Source organism: Orycteropus afer, unplaced genomic scaffold, assembly GCF_000298275.1.
Source record: "Orycteropus afer afer isolate SDZICR_OR568_19922 unplaced genomic scaffold, OryAfe1.0 scaffold00088, whole genome shotgun sequence".
Lineage (NCBI taxonomy): Eukaryota > Metazoa > Chordata > Mammalia > Tubulidentata > Orycteropodidae > Orycteropus > Orycteropus afer.
This window is the reverse complement of record NW_006921675.1, coordinates 4,585,431-4,610,901: the sequence shown is the minus strand read 5'-3', so window position 1 is coordinate 4,610,901 and position 25,471 is coordinate 4,585,431. Positions and strand designations below refer to the sequence as shown.

Here is a 25,471-nt window from a genome sequence, read left to right as displayed (position 1 = left end):
AAAGGGTTGGGAAAGGATCTTGCAAGCAAAAGCGTCTTCCCTAGCAAAGGCCTGGAATAGTGATTTAAGCTCATGTTGTTTCTAGATCATTGCGGCAAATGGCCTGTCTAAAGCAAAGAGTTGACTGGATTAGGTGGGATGGTCACAAGTTCAGAGGGCCCTCAAGCTCAAGAGTTAGAAAATGGGAAGGGTTGGATTCCCTAGAAATATGAAGAACCAGTAGGTGCTTAATGGGAAAAGAAAGGATAGAAAAAGAAGGGACATGAAGGGCAGAAAGCTGATAAAAAAAAAATCCTGAAAGGGAACGTACACCAGCCCCTCTGATTGCACAGGTCAAAGTCCTGGAAAGAAGAGATGAAGTAAAAGGAAGGACCTTATATTCTGGATGGTTCAGAAGGATAAGAAGGGCTTTCAAGACATAACTTGAGAGTGACTAAGTATGAAGACTATTTTTTTAAAGTATTAAAGAGCAAAGATATCACTGTGAAGACTAAGGTGTGCCTGATCTAGGCCACTGTCTTTTTGATAGCCTCATAGACTCGTGAAAGCTGGGCAATGAATAAGGGAGATCCAAGAAGAACTGATGCATTTGAATTGTGGTGCTGGTGAAGAATGTTGAATACACCATGGAATGCTAGAAGAATGAACAAATCTATCTTGGGAAAATGTACAGCTGGATTACTCCTTAGAAGCAAGAATGGCCACACTTCGTCTCTCTTACCATGGTCATGTTATCAGGGGTGACCAGTCTCTGAAGACAGATACCTTGCTTGGTAAAGTAGAGGGTCAGCAAAAAAGGGGAAGACATTCAATGAGAAGGGTTGACCCAGTAGCTGCAACAATGGGCTTGCATAGCAATGACTGTGAGAATAACGCAGGACTGGGGAGTATTTTGTTCTGTTGTACATAGGGTTGCGATGAGTCAGGACTGACTTCAGTGGCACCTAACAACAACAACAAGTATGAAGAAACAAAATACCAGGTATCAGGACTTTTGGAGGGTCAGGGTAGCAGGGAATAGCTGAAAGGTCCTGTTTTGTTAGTACTTTAAATTCATGCAAAGCTACTGTGCACTTGCATTTCCCTTCAGTCGATGAAGTGCAGAATAGGTGCCTTTTAAGGAGTATCTGTCCTTCCTAAATCCTGGTTTTCTGAGAGCTTCCTACTCTATAGAGGATTTCCCATTATACTATATGACTTCTCCTTTCCCTTTCTCTATCATGTAACATGGGCGCCTAAAAAGGAAATAATTCTGGCTTCTAATTTTCTAGTTCCTGCTTTTAGTCCCTTTTGATGACCAGTTGTACTCTTGTTCTTGGGTTCAATGAGATAATACTACATTAACCCAAAACCCCCTTCTCTGCTTAAGCTAGCTTTAGTAGATTTTCATGAACTTGAAACCAAATGATCTCTCAGTGAGACAGCGTATGTTCTCCCAGATCTCTCATTATAGTAGGTTTATTTATGTCCCTTTATCTTAATGCACTACTTGATGAGAGGGGAAAAAGAAGGAAAGTTGGAGACTCCAGATGGCATGATTTGTACCTAGGACATCATCTCACTTTTTATTCAGGGGTGACAGATGTAATAAGGTAGGTGATGTATCATAGATGCTACTTTCATAGCCTCTATTAGAGATAAACTAGTTGGGAGGAAGAGTTGACCTCTGTAATAAGATTTCCTGAGTTTAAATTCTGGCTCCACTACTTGGTAAAGTTGCTTAACTTCTTTTTGCCTCAGTTTTCCATTTATATAGTAGTGATAATAAGCTGACATGGTACATAAAAAAACACATGGTTCTGATTAAGTTTTCAAGAAAGGTTAGTTGTTAATATCATTGCTGCTGCATTGACAGAAGTTTATCACACAAGCCCAACCCAACCACCTGCCAAAGTTCAACTTTATTATGCTTTGAGTTTTTATTCAGGAGAATACCTGTGACTAACAGAAAAGAAAATCACAGACTGGGACTCACATACATTCACAGAGCTCTACGTGTAAAGGCCAAATGGCTTAATAGCAAGCCAAACCTGGCTCGAGCCTCAATAGTTTCAATTGCTATTAGGTTCTCTTACTGGACCTGGGTAGAATTCCCCTTCTCCGTAAGCACTAGACTCTCCATGAATGACTGAGAGTTGCTCTGGTTCTGGAGAATGAGCTCCCAAGGAGGAAGTACAAAAGTAAAGATTTGAAAAATGAGGTTCAGCCAACCAACAAAAGAACCCTTTAAAGCCGTTCAGTTAATTGCTTATTTACACAAAAAAAAGTCACCTGGGTATTCAATGAAGAAAGGATCTATGTGTAAGATAAAAAATCTAAAATCCTTAATAGGGATTTTGCGGTTAAACTGGCTAGGCAAACATGTTAGATGACTTATATTCAATAATGGGTATGTTTAAGGTATTTTAGAATTAATTATTTTAAACAAATTTCTCATCCATTTTTTTTTTTCCATTTTGCTTTATGGAAAAAGATTTAAAAAAATAATTTTGTTGAATTGAAATACTATAAGATCTGGATTTGATGGGCTCTAATAACTGAACACTCAGAGCTCTGGGTCCCTTGCCTCGCTGCATCATTTTATCATTAAGTTAGGCCATATGTATGGAGCAAATGGGAAAACTAACACAGCACCATACATAATGTGGTTTAGGCAAACAGATAACGAGTATTACTAACAAAACACAATTTTCTGCTAGTACAAAGCTAATGCTAATCTCAGTAACTTCACAAGGTGCAATTTATAACATCTGTTAGTTCTACAGTACTGACTCTCCTGGATTGTCCTAAAGCCCCTGAAAGCAAAGCAGCAATGATGTGCACATCATCCTGGTTATTAATCTTTGTAATAAACAAAGGTCCTGGGACAGACTAGCTGATGGTTACAAATAAACATACTCTTCAGTGATACCTTTTTTTCTTATCCATTGTTTCGATATTATCAGGGAATGATTTCTTCCTATTTCACAAAATTACAGTGTCACCAACGCCTCACACAACATTTTTAATTTACAGGGAAAAAACTCTAAAAGAAGTATTGTCCCAAATCCTTACTTAAATTTACTGTGTTTCAAAGAACACGCTCAATGCTGCTTTCCACTCTGTAGCAGATGCATTCACAAACTCATTGAATTTCAGTTGGAAAGGCCTACAGCTGAGCCTGTTACTTGGGTCCTGCCCTCTCTTTCTTCCTTTGACTCGCTGACTCTACTTTCTGTCACACATTTCTGGTGTCTGGAATCTGCTCATAGATCATGGCTTATAAGAGGGATAGGTACCAAGGTGTGACAATAGTCAGAGGATTTATAACTTCACTTATACTGCACACTGTATCTCCATTTACTACCTCACAATAAATCTGTGAGGTCAACTGAATAGATATTTATTATGACTTTTTCCAGAAAAGAAAATACAGGAAAGTCAAAGTAGTATATTAAAGGGTAGACAGAGCAGTAAATGGCAGAGCCAGGACTAGAACGTCTGGTACCTTGTTAAGTGGTTTTTCATTCACTGCTTAATTAGAAGAGATTGTCTAGAGATTCAATCTGTATGCTGAACAAACAATCTCAGAAGCTGGACCATATGGAGAAGAATGTGGCATTGGTATTGGAGGAAGACTCATTAACAACCTACAATATACAAATGACACAACCTTGTTTGCTGAAAGTGAAGATGACCTGCAGTACTTACTGATGAAGATCAAAGACTATAGTCTTCAGTATGTATTATACCTCAATATGACAAAAAAGCAAAACTCACAATTGGACCAATAAGCAATATCATGATAAATGGACTAAAGACTGATGTTGTCAAAGATTTCATTTTACTTGGATCAACAAACAACATCCATGGAAGTAGTAATCAAGAAATCAAGACATGTGCTGTACATAGGATTGCTATGAGTTGGAAACAACTCAACGACACCTAACAACAACAGCATTAATCTTGATTTACTAACACTTTCTATTCATTTTAGCTTGAATTATTAAGCTAAAATTGCTCTCTCAGAGTACAATTATTATATGAAAACATTCTATAACAAAGTTGATTTAGCATTTAAATGCTAAGAATGTAAGAATGAGCTGACAGAATAGAGAGCCATTAATTGAAAGCCTGAATGTCACAAAATCTAGAATCCAGTTTTGTCTCTATTGGTAACTAATGACCTTGAAACACCAACATCATTTTTCTGGGTCTCTTTACCTTTTTAGTAAAATGAGAGCATTTGGACTAGATCCTTTCCATTTCTAATATTTATTTATTCTAAGCACTTGAGGCTGATTGGGATCTAGTTCAAGCACAAAGGTATCATTTTCAAAGTAATCCAAAACTCAAAAAAACCAAACTCACTGCCATTAAGTTGATCCTGACTCATAGAAACTCCTACTGCGTTTCCAAAGCTGTAAATCTTTATGGAAGCAGACTAACCCATTTTTCTTCCACAGAGCAGCTGGTAGGTTCAAGCCACTGACCTTTTGGTTAGCAGCCAAATACATTAACTAATACACCACTAAAGCTCCTTAAGGTAATCCAGAAGTCTACTTAAAAAAGTACCAAGTCTACTAAGGCTGGGAAAGCCCAAATCTTTACAACTAAGCAGTCCAGGAAACAGAGAGCAACTTCCCCACTTTTTTTTTGGGGGGGGGGTACTTCAATAGATGAATGGCAGCTTGCCAATGACGTTTTGCCAATTTAGGAGTTGAGATTTACATCTTCTAACCACGTGCGATCTCTTTTCTACTATAATTCAATTCCTTTCAGGTCCAAGGTACTCCAGCAGAATCCTAAGGCCTGAAGGTGAACAGAAGTCTTTAAACACAAAGGAACACAAAGTACACAAAGGAAAACACCAATAATGTAAGGCGCTAGCATCCCTGGGGAGCGCAAACAATTAATGCCCTTAGTTGCTAATTGAAGCTGGACTTTGGAGTCCATCCAGCAGCACCTTGGAAGAAAGGCCTGCAGATCTACTTCTGACAAATCAGCCACTGAAAACACTATGGAGCACAGTTCCACTCCTTCATACACGGGGTCGCCATGAATGGGAATTGACTCCACAGAAACTGGCTTGGTTTTCACTCTGAGGAGCAACTAGAGAGCAGAACAGCACATTAAGGACAGCTCCTTGTAAAACAGAACTGTTGGAGGAAATAGATCATTTTAACAACAATGGTCAAACAATTAAAGCACTAGCGGAGATTCATTATAACATTAAAAGAGTATTCCAGAATAGAAGAACGTGATTTACAAATTTCAAAGATTGAAAAGATGAAGGTGAGTGTAGTTGCTGTTGAAAATTCATTTAGTAGCCTAGAAGCTCATGTGATAAAATATCTCAAAGTATTGTATGAACATACAAAGAGATGGAAGTCACCTAGGAAATAATAAGAAAGTTGGGGGGCATTATTAAGAGACTAACATATTATCAACAGGAATTCCATAAGAAGAAAAAGGAACCAATGGAGGTGGGAAATAGAAGGGAATTTCATTTATCTATATAAGCACTCAAGCCTGAAGATGAAAAGGTTTACTGATTTCCAGACAAGAATGATGACAAACAAAATCCAAACCCAAACCAAACAAACAAAAAACCCCATACATCTAAGCATGTCCTGGTAAAATTTTGTAATTTCAATAATAAAGAGGTAATCTTAAACTTGTCAGAAAGACTGGGTTACTAACAAAGTGAAAAGAATATTGGCTTTGGACTTCTCATCGACAACAACAGATCCTAGAAAACAGTAGATTAATACCAACTGGCATCCTTCTAATCCTATATCTAGTCAGATAGCACCTACCAGGATGAGAACGGTATTTGTGAAAATGCAAAGATTCAGGTAACAAACCACCAAGGAATGTATTGGAAAAAAGATTCTTAATGAACAAATGAATCAGAACACAGACTTCAAGGTTTGGGGAAGAGGTAGAGGAGAGGAAACAGTGCTGAAATACACCCACACACCCACACACACAAACACATTTATTTATAAAAATATATAGCTAAATCTAAATGGATAATGGCTGAATAAAGTAAGAAATTATAATAAATGAACTAAATATGGATTCCTGAAGAAGTAGTCATACTGCAAAAAACCTTAACAATTGTCTAGAACTAAAATCACTGCCTCAGTGGAGTGGGGAGGAAATGAGGGAACTGAAAGTATTCTAAAGGTTTCATGTTATTGGTGCAGGAGGAGTATGGGAGAAATAGGAGTGGCTTGCTGGAGGGATTAGTACTTTTTTTCTTTTAATATAACAGTGGGAAAAAACGTATATTTGATCCTGAGTATCAGACCAAAGTAAAAGCATGAAGAGAATTATAAAATATAGCATAACTTTCAAAATAATAAGAGGATAAAAGGGAACAAATAGTACTTGGATGAAACCAACAAAAGGGAAAAGAAAGGGGAAGAAATAACAAAGTTGTATAAACAGTAAACATAAAGGAAGGGGGAAGAAAAAAATCAAGAGAATGATTTAGTTATGCCAAATGTGAGTATGCTGAGTTTCCCTGTGAATAGTGAGATGCCAGGTGGAGTTAAAAAACGTTATTTACAAGGGATATATTTAAAGAGATAAAAGACTGAAAATCAAGGATAGGGGAAAATAGACACCAGGCAAATGTAAACAAGTAAGAAAGCAGGAACAGCAGATTCAGTAAAAGCAGAATTCAAAGTTAAAAGAATGGAAAAGGATAAAGAGAGGCAAGAAATTATGATAAAAAGCAAATTTATAAAGATAATACGACAATATATGATTGTTGCACAAGACGGGTTATTTCATCTAGGACTCATGACTGCCCTGCCAAATCCCTGCACACTGCTGGCACTCAAATATTGAACTGAATGAATCCTGGCCTCAACTCAATCTCTCCATGGTAGCTTTGGGAATTAATGGTGTTTAATTATTAAATAATAATGATATTATGGACAAATAATATTGATGGGGACAGAGGATTTACGTAATTTATATAATCGTATATAGTACTATTTTTGGAGAAAAGACTAAAAGGAAACAGGATTGCGTACTCAAATGTCTGATAGGCTGGCATGTGGAAGAGGGAGGCAGCTTACACGGTGCTGCTCTAGAGGGCAGCACCAGGATCGATGGACGGAAGAAATAAGAAGACTCACTTGGCTCAGTGTATTGGAAAAATATCCTTATAATAACAACCATCCAACAATATGCTGCTTTAAGATGGAATAAGATTTTTCTTGCTAAAAACATTCAAACAAAACTCTTTTGGCTAGCTATTGGAGATTCTCCTTAACACCTCCATTGGATGAAAGACTGTACTAGCTAACTTCACATGTTCCATTTGATAGTAAATATTGTGATTCTGTGGAAATACTGAAAGTTACATAAACACAATGACTGTCTTATGTTCACATACAGACTAAAGCATAGACCGAGAAACTGACTTTAGCATTACAATATGGTGCTCATCACAATGACCATACTCTTCTCCCTCTCACTTTCTGAGCATGAGGCACATTCAACTATTTGACTTGAGTGAAAAGCCATGACATTTACCTTCTGTGGTAGATATGTTTTTGTGTCAACTTGGCTGGGCCTGATTGAGTGGGGCTGGGCAGCTGGTGGTAGTTATTCCCCATGATGAGACTGGCAATCAACTCCATGGTGGGATCTATCACAAGCAGCTGAGTAGCTGCCTTAGGGATATGGTCTGCTTCCCGTATATAAGAAGCAGCTTTGAGAATGGTCTCTAGCCTTTGCCATGCTTGGACCCTGCTTGTAGCTGTGTCGTTGTTCAGCAGCCTGTCATGCTCTGCCAACCTTGGGACTTACAGTGGACTTAAATTAATGGCCAGCCGTGTGGTTTGGTTACATCTGTGTACTTTTTACTTGTCAACCTTGGGACTTCTCTGCCTCAGCAGCCAGCAGCTGTCTGAGTAAAGAAACGCCTCTAGCTCCAGTGGGCCGGGAGCAGGAAGCAGAGCTGGACTCCAAGGTTGAGGGGCTTTCACCCAGCTCCTAGAGCCTGGCACTTTGAACTTGGACTTAAAGCCTCTAAACTGTAAAGAGAATAAACTCCTGTTTGTTAAGGCCATCCCATTTGTGGTATATTCCTGTCAGAGTGGCACTAGGTACCAGAACACCTTCAATTTGGGAGATGGCTACTAATAAAAATATTACTTTCCCTAGAGTTCTAATTTAGTCAGATATCAAAAAAGCTTAAACTTGGAAGACACAGAGAGGTGTACAAGAGGTACAGGCAACAAAGATGAATGTTTTTATGTATGTAGTGCTGCATTATCAGTAATAACACACACTAATCTACAGGTGGATACATAGGTAGACAGGCTAAATGATCAGGTATATCTGGGCAAAAAGGATATACCCATCACCATATATAATATGCAGATATTTCTACATACATATTTGTATGTGCTGTAAGAATGTCCACATACACATAACAGAGCTAATGGGGTAAAGTGATGATAACTTATTAGCCATAGCCAAACACCCTGAGGGAATGAGTCATCGGGCCCATAGGCTCAGGACCATGGTCATGAGGGACATCAAGCTCAACTGGCATGACATGCTATACAAAAACAATGTTCTACATCTTACTTTGTTGAGTAGTATCTGGGGTCTTAAAAGCTTGCAAGTGGTCACCTAAGATGCAACAATTGTTCTCTTTTTGTCCAGAGCAAAGAAGAATAAAGAAAACCAAAGGCGCATGGAAACAATCAGTCCAAGGGACTAACAGACCACACAAACCTCATCCTACATGACCCTGACACCAGAACTAGATGGTGCCTGGCTACCACTGTTAATCACTCATAAAGGGATCAAAATAGGAGATCCTAGATAAAGTAAGAGAAAAAATGTGGAACAAAACTTAAAATCATAAAATAGACCAGGCTTGCTGGTCTGATGGAGACTGGTGAAATCCCAGAGACTGTGGCCCCTGGTCACCCTTCAAGCCTGGAAATGAACTCACTCCTGGGGTTTTCAACCAAGCAACAGACACAAGTATAAGGTGAATATTTACACCAGGCAGGTACATTTAGGATGATCAACCATGGGACATCAGAAGGGCAGTATGTGCACAGGGAGATAGCTCAGAGGGCAGGAATGCATAGGAAAGAAAGACACAAGGAAAAGGTAACCACAGGGAGAAAGTGAGAAGCATTGTGGGGATTGCAATCAATGTCATGAAACAAAGTCTCTATGAACTGTTGTACGGAAAATAAATTTGTTCTGTGAAGTTTCACCCGAATCACAATAAAAACAAAATAAAACAAAAATGTTTAAAATTAATAGATAGAAAAAGGAGAAAGAGAAAGCATATATGAAAACAAACCTGTCAGAATGAAGGTGGGTTTCAAGAAACTATATGTATGAATCAGGTTCTGTGAAGGAAGAATACATCTGTTTTTGTTGTTGCTATGTGCCATGGAGTCGGACCCGACTCATAGCGACCCCTCCTTGGGTTTCCAAGGCAGTATCACTACGGAAGTAGATTGCCCCATCTTCCTCCTGAGGAGTGGCTGGTGGGTTTGAACCGCCAGCCTTCTGGTTCGCAGTCAAGTGCCTTAGGCACAACGCTACAAGAGCTCCTAAGAATATATCTAGATGGTATATTTTGAATACTGTATCTTTTCAGATTTTAATTTGACTTCTATGGGGGCCCATTTTAAGTTCAGACTCTTTTGCTTTTTAAAATTTGCATCTGTCTTAAGTTACTCTACTCTGATTCTGGCATTAAGTTCTTTTTGCTTTAGTATGAAGTTTTCTATAAAATTCAAAACCAAAACAGAGCCTTTACCCAAGTTTAGATATTAGAATTTAAGAAAAGAGCATTCAGAATGTAAATGCAGTTTTATTTTAAAATATTTAATATAAACACACAGATGGACAACATCTGCTAATTAGTTTCCTGTATCATCTGTTACACCAACTGTGAGCTGTATCATTTTAAGATGAGTGGAGATGACAGCGGAATAGTATGAAAAAGTTCCAGGATTTGGAGGGTAAAGAGTTAAAACACAACAACAAAAACAAACTCACTGTCATCAAATTGATTCCGACTCACAGCAACCCTTAAGGACATAGTAGAACTGCCTCGTAGGGTTTCCAAGGCTATAAATCTTTACAGAAGTAGACTGCCACATCTTTCTCCCATAGAGTGACTGGTGGGTTTGAACCACTGATCTTATGGTTAGCAGCCCAAAGCTTTAACCTCACAGCACTATGAGAGTTCCTTTTAAAGATGACTATGCAATGCAATGCAATGCATTGCTGTGGAGTTGGATCTGACTCATAGCGACTCCTCCTTGGGTTTCGGAGGTGGTATCGCTATGGAAGTAGATTGCCCAACCTTCCTTCCGAGGAGTGGCTGGTGGATAATTCGGGACACAGACTAATCATACACTAGTTTCTCCAGAGGTCAAGGATAAATTCCTCAACTACAGATATGTTTTGGGTGTCTACTTCATGTACAGAATCTAGTTCTATACTACGTAGCCATAATTTGGTCCACTGGATGTCCTGGCACTTTGGAGTCACATGAAGAAGTAAGACAGCCAGTCTCTGCCTTTACATGTAGAAGCTAGTACAGATCTCTGCCTTTACATGTAGAAGCTAGCACAGAAAACACATGAAAAGAAAATTTAGGAAAATGCGTGACATAAACAATAAAATTAGTGTCACTGATAGAATTTCAATATGTTGATTAAAATAAAGATACACATAATAGGAAATGATACAAATGGTGAGCAGAACAGAATCAGAAGTCGTCTGGGATGATTAGGAAAGGCTTTCTTTTTGTTGGGTTAGGGTAAGCAATTTCTAAAGGTACAGCAATACTTACAGATTATTTTTAGAAGAAAGAGCTGTAATAGTCACTTGAGAGATTAAGACAGACAATTGAAATACCACTAGAAAAACCTCTCGCTGAGAGTGGGATGAATCTCTTGCGTTGAAACATGTTTGTTAAGTGGAGGAAACATTCTTAGTTAACCAACAGAAAATGAGAGACCTCTGCTGACATCTCATCAGAACAGAAATCAGTTCTATTGACTCTGAAATTGAAACTGCATTTTGAGCAGAAAAGGGTTTATTTCATAAGGGGAGATAGCAGTTTATAAAGATGACAAGAACCAGTTAAATTCGGATCTAAATTCTCCCTGATGATTTGAAATTCCTACTTTCACAACATTAGGTAAGCACTGGGAAGCTGGGATGTGTTTGGTTCACAAATTGGAAGACGTGAGGCGCTGAGCTTTGTCCAAATCGTCACTGTGCTGTTAATTCTATTTTGATAAGTCCTGCAAATGTGCCAGTTTCGTAAGAACTCAATTTGCTGTCTCAGTGCTTGTTCCCCTTCTGCTTCATGCTTCAATGTGAAGAGGCAGCTTTGGAAATTGGCAGCAGCAGGAGCAGGCAATTCAAATCCCAAACACCAATCTACGACAGAGCCAAGCGAGCCCAGCATGATTCGAGTTGGGCAGGCTCTGTGATGGCAATTTTCCAGAGAGGGATCCCACTTCTTAATTATGGGATCTTCCCAGCCCTTCAGGATTTGAAAGGTAGAAGGTCCAAGTAAGCAGTTAGGAAGCTACACCACAAAGCTGCCTTAAAGCTGATGTAGTAATATAAACGGCTCAATAATTAACATCAGCTAGGAATGATGCAATTCTCTAATCCCTCATGGATTTTGTGTATTTGGATCATGATTATTGCTTATCATATTCAAAGTAAATGTATAAGATCATCTATTTAAGCTGCAGGAAGCAGCTCCTTGCCTTTTTGAATTTAGAGTCTCCTAAATCCATTTGGAATTATTTCCCTAATATTTTTTCTTCAGAAATATGAAAGGAATTATCCAGCTACCAAGTGGATTGTTTTGTTTGTTTGTTTATGTGATGTGTCTCAGTTGCTGCTGCAATTCTGCTGCCAGTACCACACTTCCTGGCCTCTCTATGATCAAGGTTTTTGGACTCACTTTTAGGCGATCCTGTACGATTCCTTTGGACAGATGCACAGTTGGGAAGTTTCTAGGTTCCATGTAAAGAGAAGGTTAACTAACACAGGCAAAGATGGAAGGGTTATCTGTCTAGGAGATGTACCCCTCCTAAGTGCTGTGGATAGACTGGTGACAAGACATACCGTGGCCTGGTCTTCATAGAGCTTACTACAGTCTGGTGAGAAACAAAACAATCCTGGCCCAATATGAACACATTCCTTTTCTACTCTGTTCAGTCTATACAAGAGAGAGATTTATCAAACGAGTATTTCAGAAAACTGAGGAAAAAGAAAAAAAAGTGGGAAAGACAGAGAAGTACATACGTGCCCAAATGACCAATATCTTCACTAAGGTCTAGCCAAAACTGTGGTGGCTGGCACATGAGATGGCAACTGGTTACTGGATTGATTTTAGGGCTGCAAATTAATTTTAGTCTGTAGGCAGATTTGCAAATATAGAATGCACAAATAATGAGGATCAACTGTATGTACACATTACTTGCTGATCCAGATTTCCTCATCTGTCTTTGACTCTTTCCCTGCAACAGGGAAGCAGTAGCTCATAATGCTTAGAAGGACAGAAGTTGGCAAATAAGGGAGCAAGTAGTTGGACCTATGGGCTCGAGACCATAGACCCAGGGGACATCAAGCTCAAATGGCATAACATACTACACAAAAACATTATTCCACATTCTACTTTGGTGAGTAGTGACTGGGACCTTAAAAGCTTGCAAGCCGCCACCTAGATGCAGTGATGGGTCTCTCCTCATCCAGAGCAAAGAAGAATGAAGAGAACCAAAGATGCATGGAAACAATTAATCCAAGTGACTAGTACACTATGGGATCCTCAGCCTATATGACTATGAGACCAGAAGAACTAGATGGTGCCCAGCTACCACTGTTAACCACTCAGAGGGGGATCTATGTAGGAGATCCTGGATAGAATGGGAGAACAATGTGGAATAAAACTCAAAATCATTAAAAAAAAAAAAAAAAAAGGAACCACTTTTGCTGGTCTGATAGAGCCTGATGCTTTAATTTAATTTAAAGCAGCCTCCCTGCTTTAATTTTAACAGCCTCTAATTTACTCTTAGGAGCTCTGGTAGCGTAGTGCCTAAGGCACTTGACTGCTAACCAGAAGGCTGGAGGTTCAAATGCACCAGCCACTCCTCGGAAGGAAGGTTGGGCAATCTACTTCTGTAGTGATACTCCCTCGGCAACCCAAGGAGGGGTCGCTATGAGTCGGGTCCAACTTAACGGCACATAACAACAATTTACTCTTGGCAGAACCAAACATGGAGAGAAGAAAAGTAGGACATCTAGTGTTCCACAGTTACAGGAGAAATGAGATGGAGTGGAAAAGTACCTTATCCCTATTATACAAATCTGTGCTAATTTGAAACCTCTAGGCTGACCAGTTTCTTATTTGAGTGACACTGAGTGCGCTCTTCCTTTCTGTTACTTCCTGGCATTTACTGAATAGCTACCATGTGCCGGACACTAATTGCTGACGACATAGCCAGGAACAACTTGTTTACATGTCTACCAGGAGTTGAAGGCAGGGCCTGTGCTTTACTAATTATTTCAGCCCCATTACCAATATAGCTTTGCATATGGTAAGCACTCAAAAACTGGTCATAACATCATGCTGAGTAAAATAAGTCAATCACAGAAGGACAAATATACTAGTTCATTATTATCAAAACTCAAGGAAACGTTTATATATGGAAGGAAACTTTCTTTGTTGATTACCAGGGATGGGAAGGGGGGGACACTGCAACATAGGTAGAGACAAGTATTGATTTGGGTGAAGGGAAGGGCAATGTACCAAAAAAAGTGATTAGCATGGAAGATGAAGACATAGAGAGGTACATGGGAGGCACAGACAACAAAGATGAACCCTTTTGCACATACAGTACTGTGTTGTCAGTGATGGCAAGCATCGATCTATGGAGTGGATAGATGGGTAGACAAGCTGAATGATCAGGTATGCCTAAGCAGGGGGAAGTGTGCCCAAGACAATGTATAGGGTTGGCAGATGATGTTTCTACAAGTGTATTTGCATGTGCTGTAGGAACGTCTGTGTGTATAGTAGAGTTGACAAGGGACAAGGTTGTGATGACATCTTGGTGACAGCCAGCTACCCCAAGGTAGTGAGTAGTTGGATCTGTGGACTCAGGATCATGGTCGCAAGGGACATCAAGCTCCATTGGCATAACATACTACACAAAAACATTGTTCAGCTTCCTACTTTGGTGAGTAGTGACTTGGATCTTAAAAGCTTGCAAGCAACCATCTAGATGCAATGATGGGTCTCTTTTCATCCAGAGCAAAGAATGAAGAAAACCAAAGATGCATGGAAACAATTAGTCCAAGGGACTGGTAGACCATGTGATCCTCAGCCTATATTACCATGAGACCAGAAGAACTACCATTGCCAATCACTTGGAGGGGGATATGTGTAGGAGATCCTGGATAAAGTGGGATAATAATGTGGAACAAAACTCAAAATTATTAAAAAAAAAAAAAAGGACCAGGTTTTCTGGTCTAATAGAGCCTGGTGAGACCCCTGAGACTATGGCCCCTAGCTACCCTTCAGGTCTGAAACTGAACTCATTCCTGTGGGTTCCAGCCAAAAAACAGACAGGCACAGGGGGTGAACATTTACATCAAGTAGATACACTCCTTAGAGCGATCAATCAATCAATTGTGGGAGAATGAGAGGGCAGTGTTTGCACAGGGAGGCAGCTGGGGGCGGGTGGGTGGGAGTGCATGGGAAAGAAGGACACAGGGAAGAGGTACCCAGGGGAGGAAGTGGGAGGACAGCTTGTTACACTGTGGGGAATTGCAGCCAATGTCATGAAACAGAATGTGTATGAATGCTGTATGGAAAATGGATTTGCTCTGTAAAGTTTCACTCAAATCACAATAAAAATTAAAAAAACAAAATTGGTACAAAATATAACCAAAATGTTAAGACACTCTCAAATAACTGCGGGTATGTGCCAAGATTTAATTATAAAGATGTTCATGATTTACTTATAAGTGACAACAATTTGAAACAAACTAATGTCTGAAAACAAAGGATTGTTTAAAAATTTCATACTATAATTTAAACTGAATAATATGTAGACATTATACAGTAGAGTGGAGATACAGTAGAGGAATGTGCAATGATATGCCTCGGCAGTTGTAAAAGGGAAGGGTAAAAAAAAGGCTGCACTGTCTTTGAATGACTTAAAGCCAGGGGCTTTAAAGGCTAACATTTGCCAATATCCTTGTAGAACAAGCTAATCTCATCAGTGTTGCAAATCTGTACTCCACACAACCTTTCTCCTGTATAACACTTAGCAAGTATTTAAACAATTCTTCTGCAGCCTCATGATCTGCAGAACCTCTCGTCCCCAAGTTAAACATCTTGTGCTCTGGATAGCTTTTTTTAAATTGTGGTAAATATGTATGTAACAAAACATTTGCCATTTCAACATTCTTTACATGTAAAATCTAGCGACATTCATTGTACTCGTCATGTTGTCCAACCATCATCATTATCTGTTTTCAACTTTTCCCATTATTCTTAATAGAAACTTCTGTATAATCTTTTGAAACGTGTGTGTCTGCTAGCACTAGCCAAAAAGGGGTTAACATTTTCCCGACCACAGGTAACTTGCCTGTAAATTTCTCTGGCTTTCAGCCTTACAAAAACACTGTCCACTCTCACTTTTTTACATTGGTAATTATCTCACGAATTTTGCTGTTTTTCCATAGCTGTGTCGTGCACTGTAGATGTTGCTTTAGCACTTTTTAGAGTGGCCTTACATAGAGATTGGTGGATTTCTTCTTCTGTTGTTTTTGGCTGTATCATATTGCCGATTCACTAACGCTGTCATAGCTGAGGACAATATACCTCATGCCTGAATGAAGCTTATCTAAACTAACGTAAGTATTTTTTTCCATAAAGCACATCACACCCTTTTTCTAACATGAGGCAGCACTCCAGTTTTACACTTGGGGGCCATTTTAAGCAGTAAAATCACCACCAAAAAGCATAGGAATGTGAAGAAAGTGGCTCTAAATAGACTGCAAAAGGACATTTGCTTACAGTTAGAAACAATAAGGCAGAGTGTCATCTTGCTTGACCTCAGCTAGGAATGTCAGAGTTGGGAGACTCAAAGCTTTTGCTTTCCTGCATGTGCCTGTGAAGGACAGCAAAAGCACTAGAGTTTCAGCTTCTGGAAGTTCTCGGGTAGGGAAATGGTTAACGTCCCTGGCTGCTTACTCTAAGGAGGTTCAAGTCCCCCCAGAGGTGCCACAGAAGAAAGGCCTGGTGATCTGCTGCCAAAAAATCAGCCACTGAAAATGCCATGGAGCACAGTCCAACTCTAACACATACTGCATCACTATGAGTTGGAGCTGATTTGACGGCAATTGGTTACTGGATTGATTTTGGGGTTGGAAATAAATTTTAGCCTGTAGATGTATTTACAAATATGAAATCTGCAAATAATGATGATCATTACATATGTAATCATTATTGAATTCAAAATTTAAACTAAAATTTCCTTCTCTAGGGTTCGAAATGTTTATAGCTCCTACTTACTTTGCAGTTTATTCAACGCAATGGATGGTTGAATTGATTAACTTAATGTTAATGCATTGAGAGTGCTGACTCCAGTTAAAAGGGCAGCATGGTATAGCAAAAAGAGAAAGGGCTATGGAATTTGATAGGCCTGGGCTGGACGCCTTACTCTGCCTTTTACTAGTTATATGACTTTGGACAGGCTATTTAATTTTTTGAGCTTTAGTGTTCTTATCTACAAAATAGGGGTAAAAGACACTAATCTAGCTCTGTTGTTTAATGAGGATTAAATAAGACAAATAAGTGAAAGGACCTAGAATAGTGCTATATATATATATATATATATATATATATATAATAGGTACTCAGTAAAGATTAGTGTGCCTTCCCAGGTCAAGATGGGCATGTTTAGGGTGAGGAGACTGGAGGAAATGGATGGGAATTGGGTAAGGAGGAAAAAGAGGAGTGAAGCAGAATTAAAAACTTACTTCTAGTTCTTATAATAATTGTCTTATTCATTCCTGTGTTACCAAAGAGTAGTACAATGCTTGGCATAGCATAACCCTTCACAAAGTTTGTTGAATAATTAGAGTATACTGATCCATACATATATAAAAACCCAATTCTGCTACATATATATAATTTATATTTTAGAAATCTTATACTTATATTGGTAGCAGAGTAGAGGATGAGTTAAAGGGGAACCGGTCAAGACAGGAGACCAGCTATGAGGTTATTGCCATATATGTAGGCAATAAATGAAATCCTAAACTAAATCAGGACAGAAAGGATGAAGAGATGGAAATGTAGAGAAGAAATCTGAGTAAAACCTGTAGAAATTGAATATAGGAGAAAGCTAGGATGATTTCCATTCAGGTTTCTTTTGGTTTGGGTGAATGGTTAGATGGTGGTGGCAGTCATTGACATAAAGGATACTAAAGGATATGGAACAAGGAGGTAGTGGGGAGAGGCCATGGGAGAGATGGGAGATGATTAATTCAGTTTTAAACATGCTGAATTTCCAGTGTCTTCTGGACTTGAAAGAGTCCATGGGTGGTACAAACAGTTAAGCACATGATGACTAACTGAAAGTATGGTGGTTGGAATCCACCTAGAAGAACCCTGGAAGAAAGGTCTGGCAATCTGCTTCCAAAAGGTCAGAGCCTAGAAAACCATGGGGTTGCCACAAGTCAGAACTGACTTGATGACACCTAGTTTGGTTTTTGGTTTTGGTTGGACTTGAAGAAAATCTATTCATTGGACAATTAGATCTACAGGCATTGAGCTCAAGAAAGTGATCCAGGCTGGGGACATAAATTTGGGAATCATTAGCATAAAGAACTAAAAGGACAGAAAGTCAGGGATGAGACATACAGAAAAATTATCTAGGGAATGAGCACAGGAAGAATAACTCCTGTAGGAAAGAAGAGAGTCTAATAAGAAAGGCAAGAAGAAAACCAGAACAGCTACAAAGCCAAGGAAGGAAGGAAGGAATGGGAAGATGGAAGATGAAGATGTAGAAATGATGTGTTGCTAGACAGCAATGTAAAATTATGGGAGAAAAGCCTAATAGCTGGATTTTGCAGCACTGTATTTGTGTTTAACTACACATACGTATCATTTCAATGAGACTTAGTAACCCAGATGAAGATAAATCAACATTAATACTCTTGTTCTAAGTAATGTTCTTCATGGTGTCTCTAGATATAATCTGGTTTTTAAATTCTACTTCCAAATTTCACCTTAAATTCTAGAACTTTCTAAAACATTATACCACTAGGCTATAACTTACTCAAGAGCCAGATCTTTGTTTGTTTTAGTTTTGTATTTTTCAATAGCATTTAGCTTAAAATTCATGGCAGGTACATGAAGAAACTGAATATTTTTACCAACTTCTGCAGTCTGAAATTGACCGAACATATAATCAAGATGTGTTAATTATCACTGGTGAATGGAATGCAAAAGTTGGAAACAAAGAAGAGTCACTGGTAGATAGAAAACATGGCCTGGGTGATAGAAATAATGCTGGAGATTGCATGAAAGAATTTTGCAAGACCAACAACTTATTCATTGCAAATATCTTTTTCAACAACACAAACAGCAGCTATCCACATGGACTTCATCAGATAGAGTACATAGGAATCAGACTGACTACATCTATGGCAAGAGGCGATGGAGAAGTTCAATATCTTCAGCAAAAACCAGGCCAGGAGCTGACTGTGAACAGACCATCAACTGCTCATATGCAAGTTGAAGTTGAAGCTGAAGACAATTAAAACAAATCCAGAAGAGCCAAAATATGACCTTGATTATATCCCTTCTGAATTTAGAGACCATCTAAAGAATAGATTTGATGCATGAAATGCTAGTGACTGAAAACAGGAAGAATTATGGGATGACATCAAGAACGTCATTCATAAAGAAAGCAAAAAATCATTATAAAGACAGGAAAGGAAGAAAAGACCAAACTGGATATGAGAAGAGACTCTGAAACTTGCCCTAGAATGGAGAGTGGCTAAAGCAGGTGGAAGAAATGACAGGATAAAAGAGATGAACAGAAGATTTCAAAGAGCAGCTCGAGTAGACAAAGTCAATTGATTATAATGAAATGTGCAAAGACCTGGAGCTGGAAAACCAAAAGGGAAGAACACGCTTCACACTTCTCAAGCTGAGAAAACTGAAGCAAATTTTAAGCCTCAAATTGCAATACTGAAAGATTCCATGGGCAATATGTTGAATGATGCAGGAAACATCAAAAGAAGATTGATGGAATACACAGAGTCACTATACCAAAAAGAATTGGTAGATGATCATCCATTTCAGGAGGTGGCATAGGATCAAGAACCAATGGTATTGAAGGAAGAAGTCAAAGCCACAGTTCCAAAAAGAGGACATGGAATGAGGGATATCATTGCTGATGCCAGATGGATCTTGGCTCAAAGCAAAGAATACCAGAAACATGTTTACTTGTGTTATAGACTATGCAAAGGCATTCGATTATGTGGATCATAATAAATTGTGGATAACTTTGAGAAGAATGGGAATTCCAGAACACTTGATTGTACTCATGAGGAACGTGTACATAGACGTTCTGTCGTTCAAACAGAACAAGGGGATACTGCATGGTTTAAAATCATGAAGGGAGTGAGTCAGGGTTGTACCTTTTCACCATACTTATTCAAACTGTATGCTGAGCAAATAATCCAAGAAGTTGGACTGTATTAAGAATAACGTGGCATCACATTGGAGGAAGGCTCATTAACAACCTGAGATACCAGATGACAGAACTTTGCTTGCTGAAAGTGAGGATGACTAGGAACACTTACTGATGAAGATTGAAGACTAAAGTTTGCAGTATGGATTATACCTCAATATAAAGAAAACAAAAATCTTCACAAATGGACCTATAAGCAGCATCATTATAAACAGAGAAAAGAATGAAGTTGCCAAAGACTTCATATTGCTTGGTTCTACAATCAATGCCAATGGAAGAAACAGTCAAAACATCAAAAGACTTACTGCATTGGGCAAATCTGTCGTAAAAAATCTGTTTCAAGTGCTGAAGAGCAAAGACATCTCCTTGAAGGCTAAGGTGCACCTAACCCAAGCCATGGTATTTTCAATAGCCTCATATGCATGTGAGAGCTGGACAATGAATAAGGAAGATAGAAGAAGAGTAGATGCTTTTGAGTTGTAGTGTTGGCGAAGAATGCTGAAAGTACCGTGGACTGCTAAAAGAACTAAAAAATCTGTCCTGGAAGAAGTGTACCCAGAGTGCTCCTTGGAAGCGAGAATTGCCAGACTTAATCTCATCTACTTTGGTCATGTTGTCAGAAGGGACCATTCTCTGGAGAAAGATATGCTTGGTAAAATGGAAGGTCAATAAAAAAGAGGAGGGCCCTCAAGGAGATGGATTGACAGAGATGGGCTCAGGTATAACAAGGATTGTGAGGCTGGCACAGGACCAGGCAGCGTTTCATTCTGTTGTACATAAGGTCACCATGGGTAGGAGACGACTCGACGGCACCTAACAAAAACAACAACAACAACAACACATAACTATATTTACTACATCCTTGCTACTCCTTGTGATACATGGACCAACAGGTAGGCATCATTTGGAAGGGTGTTAGAAATGCAAAATGGTTACCTACTCAGAATCTGCATTTTAACAAGATTTCTGGGTGTTTCTTGTAAGTACACAATCATCACTTTTTGACCAACTAACTGAACAAATGTATTAAGAAATTGCTCTCCTTATCTCCAGCCTCTCTACAACTTTAGCCCACGAGATACACTTCTGTTCGATTATCTTTCTAAAATAATGATATAACAAGTCTGCTAAAGAAAGGAAAAAAAAACTTTACCCTTAACTGAATTGAGTAGTTCTACCTGGCCGACTCGATGGCAAAACAACAACAACAACAACAACCTGGATTGCGAAGCCTTTTAAAATATGGCTTCAACCAATCAGCCCTAGGATATGATGGCCCTTGAGACCAGAAGAACTAGAGAGTGCCCAGCTACCAATGCCAACAACTCAGGAGAGGATCAAATTTGGAGATCCTGGATAGAGTGGGAAGGAAAACGTGGAACAAAATCCAAAAACTCAATAATGACCAGAATTACTGGTCAGATGAAATCTGGTGAGACTGCCAATACTATGGCCCTAGAATACATTCTGTGCCTGGAATAAAACGCACCCCCAGGGGTGGGCTCTCAGCCCAACAGTTAACAAGACGTACACACAGACCACTCAACCCAGGATGACACACCCACATACTCTATGGTAATACATCCCTTAGAGCAATAGATCATAGGACACCAGAGGACCAACATTCAAACTGAGGAAATGCAGGACAAACAGGAGTGCATAAATATGAAGGGCACAGGGGGAGGGTTACAGGGTAGGGAGGGGAGGAGACTGGGTTAGGGTTGGACATGGTGAATGGGGAATGAAACTAAATGTACACGTTACGTTGAATGCAAAACAAGGTCTTAAAATAAAATATGGCTTCAAATTTCTACCGAATTTTTCTGCATTATCCTTCTACCTGAACCTCCTGTTTAATTCATCTGGTCTGACATGAGTAGCTATTTATTTTAGTTCTCTAGTTTTGTTCATTACATGTTTCCCGTTCTGAATAACATACCCTCTTTCCTTAAGGATCCAAATCCCACTCATCCTTAAATCTTAGCTAAAATTGCACTTCTATAAACTTCTCTGACCACTCTAGACCAGAGCAATACTTCTGACATATTTATATTTATCAACTTACCTTCATAGTGATAGCAGGGAATTAAAGATTGTTAATCTCAAGATATTTATATTCCATTTCCCCCTCTGCCATTAACAAGTTGTATAATGCTAGGCAAGTTACTTAACTCTGAGTTTCAAAATGTGTCTTCTTAAAGACAAGGATTAGGAATTTCAATAGTAGTGTAGCTCACACAAGGTAAGAAAATATGTCTTAGGGAATGTGTTTTAACATACACATAGTATTCACAAATGAATGCTTTTCAAATATAGTTGTTAACTCTCTGGTATTTGAAACACTCACCTACAACATTCACTGCATTATAAATTTATCTTGTCTTTAAATAAAAGGTACAATAAGTAAGGGCAAACTTCAGCCTAAACCAAAAAAAAAAAAAAGTCCCCCCCCAAAACTCACTGACATTGAGTCAATTACAACATGCAGTGAGTGACCCCTTTGGGTTTCCATGGTGATAAATCTTTATGGAAGTAGGCTGCCCAGTCTTCCTTCTGCAGAGTTGCTGGTGGTTTTGAACCGCCAACCTCTGGTTACCAGTCAAATGCCTTAGGCACTACACCAATAGTTATGAAGTCTTACTCTTCTATTTTACAGTGATTGTTAAAGTATGATAAGTGGTAAGAATAAGAGCTGAGGAGTAGAGTCATGGAGAATTTAAAAGCCAAACTCAAACCTTTTTTATGACAAGAATAGAGCTCTTTCCCTGCCTCTGTGTCATAGCTGAGTAAGGGTTCTGTGCCCACTGACATTCTTGACCTATTTTCCTCTTCACTTTAAATATAAACAAGAGTTTTTCTCCCATGACCCTGCTTGTTTCCCTGGAGAGCCTCACATAGAGACTTCTGTCTAATAACATTTGCTTTCATTAGCAAATGGCTACACAGGAAGGAGAAGAATGAAGAGAGAGGCAACTTTCACAGAATACCAACAGGCTGTAGATTAAATGTACCTTATTTCCTTTGCTAAACTCTCAGTACAGATTTCCATTAGAACAATTATAAATTCTTTCCTCCCACACTCCACCTCTGCATTCTAAACCATTCACTCTGGGCCTCTTCAGTACAGCACTTTAAGGCTGAGAAAGCCTAGATTTTCAGCAAGTGTACTTTTTTAAAAATTGTTCTCAGTTTGATGGAAAGTATTGCTATCAGAGAGGAGTATGCACTAGAGATTTGCATATTTTCTCAATAATCTACATGCAGCTTATAGTTTTGTTGTTCTTTATGCTGTTTTGAGGAATTAAACTTAGTATCAACATTAATTATTGGAAAAATGTCTACCACAAATAACAGCATGGGCCCCAGACAATTAAACATTAGTATTTGAGTATACCAATATATGAGCTTTTTAATGGTGGTTTTAGCCTTCATAACAATGTCATGGCAATATTCGACTCATAGTGACCTCTCCTTGGGTTTCTGAGGCAGTATCATTAAGGAAGTAGATTGCCCAACCTTCCTTCCGAGGAGTGGCTGGTGGGTTTGAACTGCCAATCTTCTGGTTAGCAGTCAAATGCCTTAGGCACTATACCACCAGAGCCTATATATAGAGTACATACAGTATATTAAGTAATCATATTTAAAATATACATAAGTGCAATGATAAGGAAATTGGACATAATTATAGCTTAGGGCAGAAAGGATGAAGAAGGTCCTTTTACCTTCTAATATTTCTCAGAGCTCATTAATGCCCTTGGAGGCAGGGCCAGAGCCAGGGCTAGGTGGGAAACAAACCCTAACGAATCTGGTGAGTTTGTTCTCAGGAGTCTCAGGCCTGCTCGCTTCAGGGATCATATCCCTATGTTTTTCACACTGCTGCTTTTTGCCTTTTTTAAAAGTTATGAAGTTGAATTTTGCCTTCTTTCAAGCTGTGTCTACATCAGGACAATTTTCGGTGCTTGAAGTTTATATGAAGGGACCAAAACCCAAATCAAACTCACTGCCATCGAGTTGATTCTGACTCACAGCGACATCTCTTGGGTTTCCAAGGCTCTAAATATTTATGGAAGTAGATTGCCTCATCTTCTTTCTGCATCAGGTCCAAATTAAAATAAGCATCTTTTTTTTTTTAATCCCCCCTGTGGGTAATTTCTACTCCCTTTCAAGGGCTAGGGAGTCTGACACAGGTGATATGAGGTACCCCATGACATTGGCCTGATCAGCAACAGATTTAAATTGGCTTAGCTATGTATGGACCTCTCTAGGACTAAACATCCAGGCAAATATAAATGTTGAACATTTTAAAAGGAATGACATTTGAAAATCATCAAATAGTCCTTATTTCAAATGTTTCCAGATAAATAAAATTGGGATGAAAAACAGAACCGTACAAGGTAGTATGATTATATAGCTATGACTGTTCAGGTTACTGGCATGGTGCTTGTCCAAGGATCCCAGTTTGAGTCTAAGCTGGAGTTGACAGGTGACAGAGCATATCCTGTGAAATAGTAGGACAGAGCTCTTAAAAAAACCTATCAAAGGGAAGCAGGGTCCAGGGATTATCTTAGGAGGTGTCGTGACAAGGTGGTCATCAGAAAGAGAGGGGGTGAATTATCCATCACTCAAGATTTGTCTCCTGGTGTCTCCACCAGGCTGATAAGGACACACTGAAAACAGTGCTTGGTAAAAGATATCAGAGCAGTGGTATACGGCTGGGGGATACCCAGAAAGAATGGACTTGCTTTTGATCACATGTGAGGCACCGTTGGAGATTCACCGGAAAACATGGGGAATTTAACATAGGGCTAAGTTAATTTAGCATATGAGGGAAAGATACTATTAAAGATGGGAAATTATAGTTGTACGTGGACCCTAAAACCAAGGTCCTTGACATGACAAAGATGGCTGACCCAGATCTAAATTAAACGCCATTTTGAATTAAACCACAGCTTGGCCAACATTTCTCTGTTCCTGCTCCCTAAAAAGACAATTCAGTTTCTTGTAAAAGTTTAACTGCTTATAACTGGAAAAGAGCAAGGATCAAGATTTTAGTTTGTGTGAGGAATTGTTTGTTAAAAGATACTTGCTAAGAATGTTTGTGTGGCTTACTTCAAGAACACCTTGATCAACATATTCCTGGACGTTAGAAAGAGAATTTTTAATATTAAGAAGAATCCCTCTTGTAATTTCTTGCCTTCATGCCTGTAAGCATATGGTCCTTTGTTTACTCCATCTGATAAAAACCTTACAGTCCTTCTGCAATTTGGAACACTACAGTACCCTGACTGGGTGCCAGGGTGTCTCCTGGTTTGTGAATCTCTCTACCTTGCAGTAAAACTCTTTGCTTTCATTTCTTACAGAGCGTAAGACTTGTGCTTCACTGTGACATTTCTTTGTGACCATAAAGGGACCCAAACTTCTAAGTACCAGGGTTTTCCTAATGGTATGAGTGTGGGTCATTTTGGGGACCTCCATCTCCATGGCACATTAGGAAGTTACAGAAAGGTAAATACCTCTCAGGTACAAGCCTCCTCTCTCTTTGCATAGAAGTTCTCTGAGAGGCGGGGCAAGATGGCAGACTAGGCAGAAGGAATGCACAGACCCTCTTCAACAAAGAAAAGGGAAACCAATTAACACAGACACAGAAGATAATCTTGGACCCCTGAGCCTTGAAGGAAAGGATG

General features: G+C 39.1%; 1 protein-coding gene across 1 annotated transcript in view; it reads right to left on the bottom strand.

Annotated features, from left to right (window-relative positions):
• GPHN (gephyrin) overlaps positions 1-25,471 on the bottom strand; it is a 795,631-nt gene that overhangs the window by 45,105 nt on the left and 725,055 nt on the right. The gene's annotated exons all lie outside the window — the stretch shown is intronic.